The 11,438-nt window shown below is 37.9% G+C and overlaps 1 long non-coding RNA gene across 1 annotated transcript in view; it reads left to right on the top strand.

Annotated features, from left to right (window-relative positions):
• Nucleotides 1-901: 901 nt before the first annotated feature.
• Nucleotides 902-11,438, top strand: part of LOC112656021 (uncharacterized) — a 30,081-nt gene continuing 19,544 nt past the window's right edge. The window contains exon 1 of the long non-coding RNA XR_003134048.3: nucleotides 902-1,510. This is a non-coding gene — a long non-coding RNA (uncharacterized LOC112656021). The remainder of the gene's footprint in view (nucleotides 1,511-11,438) is intronic.

Genomic DNA, 11,438 nt, shown 5'->3' with positions numbered 1-11,438 from the left:
ATTGTATACATGAAATTTATTAAAAGCTCATCTTTTTTTTTTTTTTTAAGATTTTATTTATTTATTTATTCATGAGAGACACAGAGAGGGAGAGATATAGGCAGAGGGAGAAGCAGGCTCCATGAAGGGAGCCTGACACGGGACTCGATCCCGGGTCTCTAGGATCACAGCCTGGGCTGAAGGCGGCGCTAAACCGCTGAGCCACCTGGGCTGCTTTAAAAGTTCACCTTAAGTGTTGTCACCACACCCCCCCGCCCCCCCCCCCCACACCTATGTGAAGTGGCAGACGTATTAATTAGGTGGATTGTGGTAATCAGTTCACAATGGACAAGTACATGGAAACATCAGGTTGTACACCTTAGGTACAATATTTGTTGAGTGTATCTCAGCAAAGCTGGGGAAATCCTCCATATCCTAGGACAAGTGTCTCCAGGAGCTTCTCAGGTTCCTGGTCCCCATTGTGTAATCCCTTCTCCTCGACGGCCCTTAAGGCCAAGCCTGAGGCTACAGCTTGCTTTCTTAGGCGGTATTTTTCCTTGCTCAGACGCGGTGGCTCGTTCCTTTGCCCCGAATTGGTGGTTTGCAGTTTTCTTTTTTTTTTCTTTTTCTTTTTTTTTACTTTATATGAAGTTTTTGGATGCACTTCTCCATCCTTTAAGGGACGACGATAGATTTCGGGTGTCCGTGAGAACACTGAGCCCCACGCCCCGTCGCTGGGAGGGACCCCGCAGCCCCCGGCCCAAGGCCGATTGCCCTCAGAGGCCGTGAGGCTGAGGCCGAGGCGGGGGCGGGGGCGGGGCGGGGCGCGCTCTCGCTCCCGCAGACGCTCCGCCGCCGGCCCGCCCGCCTGCTCGTGTCAGGAGCGCTCGGCTCCACCTCAGCGCCGCGCGGTGTCAGCCCGGCAGGCGGGGTGTGTGGTGGTGGGCGCTGCAGAGCCGGGGGACGGAGGCCCGAGGGCGCCGCCAGCAGGACGCCGCCGCTGGGAGCAGCACCCGCTGGGCGCGCCGGTCGGCTGCTTCTCAGGGTTCAGACCCAGAGGCTGTCCCTGCCGGTGCCCGGGATGGAGCCTCCTTCAGTCTGAGGAGTCGGTCGCGCCGGGGCTCGACGTAGTTCATGATGGCTGCGGGCTCTCTTCTCCTCCAAGAGGACGTGCCGGAGTGATGTGAGGTATCCCGCGAGACTCTCTTGCTAGCAGGCCGCTCCAGGGAACCTTTGCTGGCCTTGGTGAAACAGGCGGCCATGCTGGGAGAGACCCTGGCCCGGGAACGGGGGCGTCACGAGGAGCTACAGGTGGCCTCCAGCAGCGAGTGGCCTCCAGCCAGTAGCCAGCAAGAAATTGGGGCCCTCAGCCCACCAACCGCAAGGAAATAGTTCTGCCCACAGTCGTTGTCCATCAGCCTGGGGGTGGGCCCGTCCGGTCAAGCCATGCTCGGGGGGGACACCTTGGTTACAGCTGTGCGAGACCCTAAGCAGAGCGTGACTGGAAAGCCCTGCCAGACCCTCTGAAATGGTAAGAAAATATTGTTCCAAGTTGCTGAATTTTTGGTGATTTTTATGCCACAGTAGAAAACCAATATATGTGTCTTTGGGCTGGAAAACTTTCTAAAATATTTTTGTGGGACCCAGGAAATTTAACAAAAATCCCCCACCCCTGGACAAGCAGAGCAGGACTAACTCCATTTTGTGCTGCACCCGCCACCTCCTGCGTGACCCCCACATGACCTGCTTATTGCTCAAGGCGCTGCCCCGCCCTAGTCAAGGCGCTGAGCACACCCTCACCAGAAATCGGCTCATAAAAATGTAACCCGCCTTGTGCCCGCCAAACCTGCGCGCCAATTCTGACCAAAGTAATAGGCCAGTTCAAAAGGATACTATAGGGTAAGATGTAGTTCAGTTGGCCACCTGCGTGTGGACCCACATGACTGTGCAACTTTCTGCGTATGTTACAATCTCATTGGCCACTGGCCCCTATAAAGCTGCTCCGCCTCTTAGCCTCAGGGTCCAAGTCCCTGCTCCTCTGTGTCAGGTATACTTGGACCCAAGCTGGAGCTTGTAAATAAACCCTCCTGTGTTTGCATCGGTGTGGGCTCCTTGGTGGTTTCTCGGATTCGCAATCTTGGGCACAACAATTTTGAAGTTAATATTCTTAATAACAGGTTTCAGTAAGGGAAAAGAGGTTACAAAAAGTAATCAATGGCTTAGTTTTATCAAATAACTCTCAAATGAGAGAAGCATGGAAAATAAACCTGGGACAGATGACACATCTTCAGCCCCACAAGGAGAATAAACTGGAAGCAGATTTTAATAGTGATTATTTATCCTGGTAAGGAGTTAGTTTTAGAGGCAAGAGAAATTTCTAAATTTCAAGGGAAATTACAAGAGCTATTAGGTAGCCCATTAGGAATTTTAATGGAGGTTATCAGTTCAAATGCCCATTTGACTATGATTTAATATAAATAAATGAGGTGTGGCAGGAATAAATGCTTGTGAAGTAATAACGATGCTTCTAACTAGGGCTGTGAGCCCTACTGAAAAAAAGGTAGCTTCTGCACAGCCCATGGCCTACAGCTGCCATGTGGGATTGAATTTGCTCTTGACTCGGTTTCCCATCCTTTTAGGAAATTTCAGAGGCATGTGTTTGTAAATAGCAAATAAAATACATATTTTTAAAACATATTTAAACATATGTTTACCTGGAGGACAATTATTTCTGGCTCCTGGTTTACCACAAGGTTGCTTACAGAATAGTCGATGGAATCCCAGGGAATAGCCAAAGGAAAGAGAGTCACAAAGAAAATCTTCAACTAGGAAAGGAATGAATCATTTTCCTTATGTTGAGAATAATAGATCAAAGATAGAAGTTTGGAGAAGGTTCTACACCAAGATGACATAATCCTCAAACATGAAGGGAAGTTGGGTCAAAAATTTTGCAATAGAACTCAGAAGTATACAGTCTCCACCCATTTGGGAAAGACAGGGAGAAAGTAAAAACTATAAAAAGGCATTAGCATTTATATCAACTATTTATTTAATCATCTCTATATGTATGCTACTTGCTCTGGCCTCTAATACACTGTTAAAGATGAAAAATATAAAATCAGCTTATTTACAGTCAACTGTTATCTGTGGCCTTAGGCTTTGTTTACTGGTTCGCAGATAAAATTGACCCTAGAGATGAAACATCTACCAACTTGAAATCAGTGAAATAATTGCTTATTAATGAGAGGGATTTATATACAAAATCAATAGACTTAGGAATACTGGATGTGTGGAGAATGGGGTGAGGTGGAATTATCTGTGAATATAGTCCTTGGCAAATTGTTCTGAAATTTTGGTATACACATTCTTCCTTCCAGAGTATATTGCCGCCATCCCTACAAACATTTTGCTGCCCTTAATTTATTACTATGAGAGAGTTATTATGAATATGTCAAACAATGTAGTACAGGTGTAGGTCTTTTGATTTTGATCACAGTGCAGATTTGATTATAAGCATCTCGGATACAGTGCTGTAATCTCTTGAAAACAATTTGAGTTATATATGTCCAGATTGTCACTAATTTGAGTGTAGATGATTTGTAAAGTAAGCCTCTATTAGTTGGGTGTCTCTACCAACCACTATTTTAAGACCTTAATGTTTGCTTCTAAGCATTACCTGTGTAAAATTAGATTTGCATTTAAGCCAGCTGAAAGTTATTCAGGAATAGATTTCAGACAGACAGAGAACAGCTGGAATACTGTTCCTCCTGCATGGGATCCCAGGGAACCTGTATGGTTGGGTGTCATACAAGTATAGGAGGTGTTCAATGGCAGATGCCTATTTTTTAAGTAACAGGATGTAGCAGAATAAAGCTAATACATTAAATTTGAACTTTACCTTCAAAAGTAGAAAGAGGATTCTGATGATGTCTAGGTAACAATAACCTGAATTTTTAAGTTTTTAATTGAAGAACAAAAAATTAAAAATTATAGAAATCCTAAGTGTGGAGTTTATTTTTCCAAAGTAAACATGTCCATATAATCAACACAGTGATCAAGAACCCCAGGTGGCCTCCAGGGTCTGTCCCAGTTGTATCCACACTCATATCCAAAGGTAATCACTATCCTAATTTCTAGCACATGTGTTAGTTTTTACTATTTTTTTTTTTGAAACTTACATATATGAAATTTTACAGTATTTACTTTTTTTGTCTGGCTTCTTTCAGACAATATTGTGTGTGTGATTAACCACATTACTGTCTATAACATGTTTTGTTTTCTTTTTTCCTTTATATTATTATATAATATTGCATTGTGTCCTCATACCAGAGTATATGTGCTCTACTATTGCAGGAGAGTGCTCATATCCATCTTGGGGCTATAACAAATAACACTTCTATAAACATACATATATATTATTTTGTCACACTTTTACTTACATATAGTTTATACATGTCAGGGCATGGAACTACTGGTTCTAGAAGGTAAAAATCATCCTATTTATAAGATACTGCTATGAAAATGAGTAAATGAGACTTGATTTAAAGTGGAGTCAAGAAGCCGTGAAGGAGAGGTCTTATGCAGGTAACACTTGTTTGAACTTACATGACCAGCAGGAAAATGGAAGATTACTACATGCCTCAGTAAGCAAACTGCCCACCACTTGTAGCCAGTGAGAAGCTGCTGTAACATCAAACTCTTGTTCTCCTCCAATGAACTCATGTTCAAAACAACTCTCCATACTTTCCTCCCAGAACCTAATAAAATCTAGCATCTACTTTGTCCCTTTGAACTTGCCTATGGTTTGCCATAGTTTGCTTGTTCCAAATCGCAATTCCTCTGCTCTTCCTTTTTTTTTTTTTTTTTTAAGATTATTTATTCATGAGAGACACAGAGAAGGAGGCAGAGACATAGTCAGAGAGAGAAGGCTTCCTGTATATTAACTGTTTGGCTTTTCTCTTGCCCACTGCTAACGGCAGACCTTCACTAACATTAATCTTCTTTATCTTGTTCATCTTCTCATATTTCATTAAATATTCTAACTTTACAATTTATTTATTTATTTTAAAGATTTTATTTATTCTTGAGAGACACACAGAGAGAAGCAGAGACATAAGCAGAGCGAGAGAAGCAAGCTACCTGCAGGGAGCCCATTCCAGGACTTGATCCCACAACCTGAGATGCTCAACCACTGAGCGACCCACGTGCCCCTTCCTGTGCTATTCCTAAATAAACTCCCCTTTATTTAATTAAACTCCCCTTTATAATAATTGTTTAATTATTTAATTACCATTTGTTTTATTTAAGATTGACATTGCTAAATAGTTTTTCATAATGTTTGTGTAAATGTAGAATGCCCCTAGGTTTGGCATAAGTATTACCACTATCTCTGTAATTTATCTGTTAGGCTTCTTAATTTTAGTGATTTCTCTTGGTGTGGTTTATTACTGGGATTTTTTTTTTAATTTATTTTTTATTGGAGTTCAATTTACTAACATACAGAATAACCCCCAGTGCCCGTCACCCATTCACTCCCACCCCCCGCCCTCCTCCCCTTCCACCACCCCCAGTTCGTTTCCCAGAGTTAGCAGTCTTTACGTTCTGTCTCCCTTTCTGATATTTCCCACACATTTCTTCCCCCTTCCCTTATATTCCCTTTCACTATTATTTATATTCCCCAAATGAATGAGAACATATAATGTTTGTCCTTCTCCGACTGGCTTACTTCACTCAGCTATTACTGGGATTTTAATTGAATTTTTTGATGGCTAATGAGTTTGAGCAACTTTTTCATCTCTCAAGGATATTTACATATTCTTTTATTCTCAAGTGTCAATTTCATATTGCCTTCATTGCTGATGCTTCTTGGATTTCAAAAGGTTTGGATTTCCATATGAACTTTAGAATCTATGTGCCAGATTACAAAACAAAACAAAAATCTGAGATCTTGAGAATGCCTTAAATCTATAGAGAAATTTTAGAAGAATTGACATTTATAAACATTCAATATTCCAATCTATGAACATGGATAGTGAAAGCACTTAGGTTTCACTTATTTTCAGTATTTTGTAGTTTTGGTAATTGAATGTTTGAAACATGTTCACTAGGTTTTTTTATAGGTATTGAAGATTTTTGAAGCTATAATAAATGGTTTCACTTATTTCATATTTAATTATTTTTAATGATATATTGAGCTACCTTTGGATTTTGTATATTGACAATTCATTCAACGCACTTCAGAAATTCAGCTATTGATACTAATTGTTTTGGGGAAATTATTTTGAAATTTTTATATATACTCTCTTGAGTCTACAAAAATCACATTTTTATCTCTTCCTCTTTAATCTTTGTGTTCTCAATTACTTAGTCTTGCATTATTGCACTTTATAAGAGTTAGTTTTGAATAGAAGTTATGAGAATGGACATTTTGTTTCCTTTCCAGTCTTAGGGAACAAATACTTTAACACTGATTATATTGAATGCTGACAATTGCAGGTAGTTACCCATGGTAGGCAGAATTCTAAAATGGCCCTAAGATTTCTGGTTCCAATATACATACACCTCCTTTTTTTTTTTTTTTTTTTAAGAGTCCTTAGTTTTAGTCTAGTTTGCTAACAGATTTAATCACTTAGTGTTAAATTTTATCAGGTTAGTTATCTGTATCAAAATAATCTTTTGTTTCATTTTCAGTTTATGGGGTGAATTATCTGGACTCTTACATTCTCTTGGAAAAAACTTCACTTGGTCATGGTACTTACATTTTTCTTTTCATAGGATATAGGTTAGGATTTTTCATCTATGATTATAAGAGGTTGTCTGGGTACAACCTGGGTGGCTCAGCAGTTGGGCGTCTGGCTTTGGGTCAGAGCATGATCTCCCGGGGTCCCAGGATCAAGTCCCATATTGGGCCCCTGTGTGGAGCCTTCTTCTCCCTCTGCCTGTGTCTCTGCCTCTCTCTCTCTGTGTCTCTCATGAATAAATAAATAAAATCTTAAAAAAAAAAATTAAGAGGTTGTCTGCTGTCATTCTCTTAATATCCTTGTCAAATTTTGGAATCAAGAATTTGCTGACCTCATAAAACCAAGTGGGAAAGAAACATACAGGTGTGTATAATTTGGCAGAGAAGACATCTGGGATTTGATAATTTAGAAAAATTAGTTACATATTTATATTTTAGTAGATATAGGACTATTCAGTTTTTGTTATTTAATCTGGTTGCAATGTTCTTTAATTTTTGTCACTGTAGCCCATAATCTGTGACAGCCAAAATTTATGCTCAGATTCTTAGCCTATGATTAGCTACTTTCTTCTGGACTTTCCAGCTCCCACTTAAATTTGGCAAATGCTTTGAAAGAATTCCTTTCACATTTTGTCTTGAGCTCTAAATGGAAAAAAAAAAAAAAATCCTGCCTTATGTTAAAAGGTGTATTCATTACAAAGGGTTTTTCACTAGCAAATTTAGATGGAATTGTCTGTATTTTTATTCTGAGCCCATGTTGGCTTGAACCAATTTTGGGTGATATTAAGTTGTACAGAAGAGTAATTTTATATCTTATCCCCTACTCTGGTTTGTTCCTTAATCCTGGGAGAAGAGTGACTACCTGGACACATCTTCCATGGTTAACTTTACTACATAAGCATCCCTAAACTTTCTTACTTAAAAGCTGTTTATTCATAAGAGTTTTGTTCTCACTGGTCAAGGGAACCATACATTCCAGCTGTGTGTAGTGACAACAAAAGATCAAATAAATGATGAATCAATGCTAGCAGATGCCAGCATGTATACATGCCAAGAAACAATGGCTAGATGTTCACTCTTCATCAGTGCCTCAGGACTGTGGAAGATCTCAGGATTACATGGAACCCCTGAGGAGAGAAAATTTATGCTAAATTGACTGATGAACTAAAATCCTTGAGATGATTAAATTTCCACCAACTGATAATTTAAAGATTAAATTGAAATATAGAAAAGATTTTAAAAGTTATATTTTTGGACACTTGAGTTCGAAGTAGAAATTTGTATTCATACTACACATATACTTACTTTTCTTATAAATATTGAATATAATATTTATATCATTTGTTTTTTCACTTAAATCATCATCTTCCCATTTCCATTTTAGTACATATAAATCTACATCATTCTTTTGAAATGGTTCCAAGTATTTTATAGCATAGATATATTTTATCTAACAATCTCTTTAGTGATGGGTATTAGGAGCATTTCCTATTTTTATTATCACAAACAATATGAGATGCTTACTAACTGCTTGTTTTATTTCTATAGGAAAAGTGGATTACTGGTCAAAGGGAATATGCATTCATGACTACCAAGTAGTCTACTAGATTCAATAAACAACTGATGATTATTTTTCAAAATTTATTGAGAACATTCATTTTTACTAATTTTTCTGTAGTCAAAAATAACTTATGTGAAATCTGAACCAAGTTATACATGGAGAAAATTATTTTTAATTTTAGGTAAAATAAGACTATTTTTACATACTGTGCTCTGTTTTAATAGTTAATTTTTTGGTCTTTTTTTAATTCTTGAGTTCTAAAATTAAGGCAACTAATAAGCCCATCATCAATAGAGTTCCCTAATGACAGATTTCTATTCATAATAGTCCTTATTTCCTCTAGGCCATTTTACTAATAACATATCTTTTTTTTTTTCTTAATTTAAACTTTAGCAGCCCAAATAATATTTTCTAAGGAGATTAACTATGAACACCTTGAACAATAGGTTCTCAGCACAAGCATCTAATTTAACTTCAGTAAAAATTCACATTTAAAGGAATACCTATAACTGGCAACTATCTGATGTTCCATGTGCTTCTTCCTACATCAGTGTGAACATCAAGACTATGATAAACTCAAACTTAAATAAATATTTGTAAGATGATGATGTATTTTACTCGAGTAATTTCTATTTGTTATCAACTTGACAAGTAAATATTAGACCTAAAATGAATATCTGTTTATGTTCATTTTAGTAAAGTGGCTAACAAAAATTCCCGTAGTTAGAATGGAGATACTATTTTCATATTTCTAATAGCATTTTGTTGAAAAGTTTATGTGAAATATAGCAATTTTCATGAGGATATTTATATGCAGTTTTATAAGTGCTTGATTTGAAATATTTTACTGAAATTTTTGTCTCCTTTTTTCTGCATCATCATTCATAATATAAGCAAGGTGAGAATGTGTGGAGGCCGAGAAAATTAAGGCCATTCCACTTTAAGTTCAGCATTAGCACAAGTACAGCTATCCCAGGCCCCTGTGAATAAAAGCTCAAATTTACATTACTTCAGTTATAAGAAAAAAACAACTTACAGCTTAATGCCCTTGAAAGCCCCATATCAGAATGTAAACAGAACTTGAGAAATTCCTCCATCCCTTCTGGAGGTCCCCTAGACCAGCCCTTAAAACTAAGCTGGAACTCACCTCGGGGTCCAAGTCCCTGCTCCTCTGTGTAGGGTATGCTTGGACCCAAGCTTTAGCTTGTAAATAAACCCTCCTGTGTTTGCATAGGTGTCGCTCCTTGGTGGTTTCTCAGATTCGCAATCTTGGGCACAACAAATGGTGTTTTTGAGATCTAGTTGTAATGTAAATGGAAACGATATTTCAAAATGTATTTTTTTGTTTCAATTGTGTTTAAGGATCACTTACAATAACTATAGACACTATGGCAGATAAAGAATGTGTTAGGATAAAACAGAGGCCATGTCTCCTTTGATCTTAGTAAATACAGTTCACCAACTGTATTTAGGTTATTATAAGGTTATTATAAGAAATAAACCTGCTGCCATGCAACAAGTTATGAGAATAAGAGTGTATAATAATGATTAATAGTTAATATAGGAAGTAAAAACAAAAGTTCTGACTTCTATACCAAACAGCTTTATGTGTTGGTGACAAATTAATTTCTGTATCTGTAAACAAGTGAAACAGGTCATACTCTTTTTTTCAAAGATTTTATTTATTTAAGAGACAAAGAGTGAGGTCGGGGGGGGTAGGGGCAGAGGGAGAGGGAGAAGCAGACTTCCTGCTGAGTAGAGATCCCAGGATTCTCTAAATTCACCACCTGAGCCGAAGGCAGATAATTAACCAACTGAGCCACCCAGGTGCCTCAGGAATAGTTCATCAATCACTTAGCCTGTATGGTTACTGTGTAAAATTTTATGTAACATTTATCAAATATTTAGTAGTTGGATTAGAGGCCAAATTCTGAGAAAACATGTGGACTATTTAGGATTGAGTCTGCAGAAATCCTAATTAAGGCACCAGAGTAGAATTCCAGCTAAGACAATAGGCTAAAATGGTTCTCATGTTAATAGAGTACTTCCTCTGTTTTCTAGAATAGTTCTGTTTCAAATTGGAAGGAAAATAGAGTGAAGAAAATCTTTGTTATTTTCTGAAGAGAAGAAAAGTTTTAAAATATGTAAGTTGAACAATGAGTAAAGAAGGGAATTGAAAATTAAACTCAAGGACAGAAAGTGCCAACGCCCAAATTTATACACGTAAAAAGCAGAACTTCTTGGTTCATTATCACCAGAAAAGGACTGGCAGTTCAGGCAGTAAACCAGGATATGCAAATAGATGTGTCACAATGAACTCTTTTCTTTGGAAATGGCCACCGTAAAATGTTTAGCTCATAGATGGAAGATTCTGAAAAAAATTAGCAAGTCAGACTAAAGACTTGAAGAGAATAAAACCCTGAAGCTATCCTTTTTCTTTTTTCTTTCAATTTTACCTCATTATCCCTTCACCTTTACAAAAATTACTTTGCTATTCTCTCTGATTTAGAACACTAAGTATGTATGGAAAGAAACATCAGGACTTGGGAATGCTTAAAGCCTTGAGACTTGCAAAATAAATGTATAAAAATTAAACTTTTAAATAAGTAATGGGAATGGGGAGTCTGACCTATTTTCTAAACTTTCTCTAATAGGGAAAAGAAGTTAGCCAAGTGAAAAAGGTTGAGACCTTGAAAAGAAAAATACTTTAATGTTGTCCCCCTGAATTTCTATGCAGCATCAAAATAATGTGAAAGATAAAATGCCCTGCATGATTAAGAGGATGATTTTGTTCAGCCTTATTACGTAGGAAGAATGCTCTTTAATGAGCAAAGAAAAAAAAAGGAAGTGGGGGTTTTATAGAGACAGATAAGCAAGGGAGTTATCTTCAAATCTTATGGGAGTCCATGGACAGTAAATTATATGAAGGGGGTTTTTTGACATTAGCTCTTTCTAGAACAGAAAGTGTGGAAGGGGATGTTCTTAACCATCACTAATGTCTGGGAGCACAGAGCCCAAGTTAAATTAAAAATTCATCACATTATATGACCACTGAATTCTATTTAGCTGCAGAAGTAACTTTAACTGTATTGTCTGTTGTTTTGTTCAGTATCCATTGAATACGGTCCCAAGTGATAAATTCCTTTTAAAAACTAATTT

Source organism: Canis lupus, chromosome 22, assembly GCF_003254725.2.
Source record: "Canis lupus dingo isolate Sandy chromosome 22, ASM325472v2, whole genome shotgun sequence".
Lineage (NCBI taxonomy): Eukaryota > Metazoa > Chordata > Mammalia > Carnivora > Canidae > Canis > Canis lupus.
The sequence above is the reverse complement of the archived record's forward strand: the minus strand, read 5'-3'. Positions and strand labels throughout refer to the sequence as shown.